The 4934-nt window shown below is 40.1% G+C and overlaps 1 pseudogene; it reads right to left on the bottom strand.

The window, feature by feature from the left end:
• Positions 1-230: 230 nt before the first annotated feature.
• On the bottom strand, positions 231-2110 carry LOC102840175 (annotated as a pseudogene).
• Positions 2111-4934: the final 2824 nt, after the last annotated feature.

Raw genomic sequence — 4934 nt, 5'->3', positions numbered from 1 at the left:
ATTTTCCAAGCAGTGTGAAGAAGAGGCAAGAACGCCCCCTGGATCGACCAAAGTATGCCCACAGCCACATCCCCACGCCTCGCACCTACACCCTGCTACTGAAGCCACCATGCTCAAGGGAAAGGCTAAAGGGGATGTTAAGGGAGATAAAGCCAAGGTGAAGGATGAACCTCAGAGGAGATCTGCAAGGTTATCTACTAAACCTGCTTCTCCAAATCCAGAGCCTAAGCCTAAAAAGGCCCTGAAAAGAAGGAAGAGAAGGTACCCAAAGGGTAAAAGGGGAAAGCTGATGCTGGCAATGGTGCAGAAAATAGAGATGCCAAAACAGACCAGACACAGAAAGCTGAAGGTGCTGGGAATGCCAAGTGAAATGTGTACATTTTTGATAGTTGTGTACTTCTGGTGGCTATACAGTTTGAAATATGATTTTTATCAAGTCTTATAAAAATGAGGAATTTTGTTTTACTTTTTTTTAAGCTATGTTATTAGCACACAAAACACTTCATTGTTTTTGGGGGAAAGGAGCAAATGTCACTAATACAGTGTCTCCAAACCTGGATTGATGTGGAAGCAAACATCTTTCCCATCTAGGTTTTGTGTTCTTTTTATGTATCCTTTTATTTTAAATTTTCTTTTCATAAAATACATTTTCACATTAGAGATTCCCAAAGTAAGAAAACAGCAGTTTGTTACTTTTCAGTTTTATATTTGTAGGCAGATTATTTAAGAACATTTGAAGAATATGTCTCAGTTTGCAATCTATATTTTAATACATCTACAAGGAAAGGAGCTTCTCTATGTTAAAACATTCTCCAAGCTTTACCTCCTAAAATTCAGAAATTAGTGAGACATTTCCTCATTTTAAAGTTTCACTAGGACATGTAACCATCAACAGACATGCATAAAAAAAACAGAAGAGGATGTTTCCAAAAACGTAAGACAGTTAAAATTTTCTGCAAAATCTTTACTTTTGAGTTAACAGACATTCCCATTGTCCATCATTCCTAGAACAAATATCAAAGAATTATGATTGTAATATGCTGATAGTAACAAATTGAGTTCCCATTAAGAGATTGATAAATTAAAAGGTACACGCTCATACAATGTTTTGTCACACTGTGAGTCTTCTAAAAAGCTAGGAGACAACCTCATTATCTCACCATAATATGGAAGGCAGTCTCATTATTCTGTCAATATTAATTCCTCTCAAACCTTTTCCTCCAAGATTAAATTGTGAAAAGAATCAAGTGATTAGATGAGGGTTGTTTCACCAATGGACAGCTGTTATTTCCTCCCTATTGATATTTGAACGGGGTGACAAAGAGGCAAAGAGGTGTACAATCATTTTTTAAGGGAAGAAGTGCAGCCAAAGTACTCCTTGGAGGCCAAAATGGCCAAACTTCATCTCTCATACTTCGGACATATGGTCAGGAGGTACCAGTCGCTGGAGAAGGATATCATGTTTGGTAAGGTAGCGGGTCAGAGAAGAAGAGAAAGACCCCCAATGAGATGGATTGGCCAAGTGGCAGCATCAATGGACTCAAATGTGGCAAAAGTAATGAGTTTGGCCCAGGATTGGACAATGTTTCGTTCTGCTGTGCATAAGGTCGCTATGAGTCAGTGCCAACTCAATGACACCTAACAACAACAAGTCAAAGACAGAGCTTCCACACATGCCTCCATCATGATAGTTGAAATAGCACAGACCAGCAAAGGTTAAAGCTGAGAGTGCCAGAAGGCCAGCCTTGGCAGATTTCTGTGGTGCATCCTCATGGATATAGTCAGTAACAACATGCTCCATGCCCCAGTGACCATGGAGAGTGAGAACTGCAGCTAGAGAGTAGTCCATTGCAGAGCAAGAATTCAATTAAGCAGCTGGGAGCAGGCCCAGAAGCAAAACACTGACAACCCTCTCACCAGTCCAGTGGAGAGATGCAGCCTTGGAACCAGAACAGTGGCTGGGAGACAGGTGAATGTGCTGCACTTCTGGAGTAGACCAGTCCTGGAGAAATGCTGAGACAAGAGCAGGTCTGATCACTGGAGTTTGAGGGAACAGAGCTCGGGCTCCTTGAGCACCACAGACAACACTCAGCCTCCAGACCACCACCATGTCAGTCCTTAGTGCTCAAGGTCACCCAGCAACCCGGAAGCAGTTGTCTAAATCTCCATCTAGTTTTGAGAGACTCCCTCTTGGTTCCCAGTAGGAAGGATTCCCTAACATTAACACACATTAACCACCTTGGCACAAATGCCTTGTGGTGTGGAAAAAGTACAATTTGTTTTCACATCTTCAAATCCTCTTCTCCCTCTATGCCTTTAGCATAGACTTGACTCCTATAAACCCAGAGATCTGTTGGGACCTGACCTCAGGAAACTAGTTATTCATGTGTCAGACAATCTGGACTTTCCAGTGATACCATCTCAGTGGCACCCCGCAAAAGAGCAGTGGTTCCTTTGTTTAGATTGTGCGTCCTTCAGATTGGCCATTCTGCCATTTTTATTTCATTTTCTGAAAGTCAGGACTGGCTCGTGAAAAGCTGTTAAACAATATGCTAAATGTGAGATGCCAACCCTCACTGTAAACTTACCCTGTTCAGAGCATCAGATGAAGACTTCATTGGGTTTTATAGTGGCTTTCTGGTTTTGGCAGTCCATCAAAGAAGGGAGTTTGAAAGTTGTTGTATACTGTTAACAATTGTCTGCCCATGTCTTGCCTGAATACGATTGTTTATGAATAGTATCTTTAAGAAAGCTGGATACAGTTTTTTTTTAAAAAAAGATTATATTTTCCAACGACTGATCCTTCTTCTTTGGTTCCAACCTTTGCATTCCAATCACCAGTAATTATTAATACATCTTAATGTCATGTTTGACCAACTACAGACTGAAGAATTTGGTGGAATTCTTCAATTTCATCATCACTGGCTTTTGTGGTTGGTGCATAAATTTGAATAATAGTGGTATTAATGGCTTTTCCTTATAGGTGTATGGATATTATCTTATCACAGACAATGTTATACTTCAAGATAGATCTCAAAAGGTTCTTTTAGATGGTGAATGCAACACTGTATGTCTTGAATTTGTCATTCCCAGGATAGTATATCGTATGATTCAAAATGGTCAATACCAGTTCATTTCAGTTCACTAATGCCCAGGATACTAGTCTTTATGCATTCCATTTTATTTTTGACAACTTGCAATCTTTCTAAATTTATACTTTGTAGATTTCATGTTCTAATTTTTAATGGCTATTTGCATCTGTTTCTCTTATTTTGAGTTGTGACCCATCAGCAAATGAAAGTCCTGAAGCTTTGCCCCATTCATTTCATTATTGTTGACTCTTTTTTTAGGAGGCAGCTTTTTGAGTGCTTTCCAACTTGAGGTGCTCACCTTCCCCCATTATATATGACACTGTTTTGCTGCTATTCATGTTTCCAGTGGCTAAGCATTCAAAAAGATCTTTCCTTTATTTCTAGTCTGTCTTAGTCTGGAAACTCCACTGAAACCTGTCACCATATGTAACATGTCACCATCGGTGACCTTGAAGGTATTTTAACTATTGGTGACATAACTTCCAGAATCATAGCAACAACCAACCAACCACAGTACAACAAACTGACATACGAGTGGCAGTCAAAGGAAATGTCCATGTATGAATACCCTCTGTCAAACCCATACATATTATTTGTGAGTATACTCCCACTTTTCTTCCCACTTCCATTCGGTCTCAGTGTCTATCCATGGATCTATTCATAGATCATTATCAATGTAGGACTGTGCATCTCCCACTATTTACCCCAGTGCCTTTAATTTTTGCACTCCTCCCAGTGCCTTCCCTGCCTCCATTTTCTTGGCCTCCCTCTTACTGTATATTGCCTCCCCTTCATTCACGTAAATACATGTCTATCCTCTAGCCACCACCACACGTCTGTCAGTTTGTCATGCTGTGGTGGCTTGTGAGTTTCTGTGATTCTGGAAGCTATGCCACCAGTATTTTAAATACCAGCAGGGTATTTAAATACCAGCATAAAGACAGGTTTCAGATGAGCTTCCAGACGAAGACAGACTAGAAAGAAGGAGTGACGAACTACTGCCAAATATTTGGTCACAGAAAACCTTATGAATAACAGAGAAACACTGTCAGATATAGTGCCAGAAAATGAGCCCCTAAGGTTGGAAGGCACTGAAAATGTGACTGGGGAAGAGCTACCTCCTCAAAGTAGAGCTGACCGTGATGATGCAAATGGAGTAAAGCCCGTAGGTGTAAAGCCCTTGGGACCTTCATTTCTTGATGGGGCAAAATTCAAAAAGAAGAGAAACAGCTGTAACATTCATTAATAATTGGAGCATGGAATATATGAAGTATGAATCTAGGAAAATTGGAAATTGTCAAAAATGAAGTGGGATGCTTAAACATTGATATCTTAGGCATTAGTGAGCTGAAATGGACTGGTATTGGCCATTTTGAATCTGACAACCACATGGTTTACTATGTCAGGAATGATATATTGAAGAGGAATGGTATTGTGTTGCATTAGTGAGCTGAAATGGACTGGTATTGGTCATTTTGAATCTGACAACCACATGGTTTACTAATGACAAATTTAAGAGGAATGGTGTTGCATTCATTGTCAAAAAGAGCATATGCAGTTCAGTCTTGAAGTACAACGCTGTCTGTGATAGGATGATATCCGTGCGCCTACAGGGAAGACCAGTTAATACCACTATTATTCAAATTAATGCACCAAGCACGAAAGCCAGTGAGGATGAAATAGGATTCTACCAACTTCTTCCATCTGAAATTGATCAGACATACAATCAAGATGTATTGCTCATTACTGGTAATTGGAATGCAAAGGTTGGGAGCAACGAGGAAGCATCAGCAGTTGGAAAAATATGGCCTTGGTGATATAAATGATGTTGGAGATCGCATG

The sequence above is a fragment of the Chrysochloris asiatica genome, unplaced genomic scaffold, assembly GCF_000296735.1.
Source record: "Chrysochloris asiatica unplaced genomic scaffold, ChrAsi1.0 scaffold00301, whole genome shotgun sequence".
Classification (NCBI taxonomy): Eukaryota; Metazoa; Chordata; class Mammalia; order Afrosoricida; family Chrysochloridae; genus Chrysochloris; species Chrysochloris asiatica.
The sequence above is the reverse complement of the archived record's forward strand: the minus strand, read 5'-3'. Positions and strand labels throughout refer to the sequence as shown.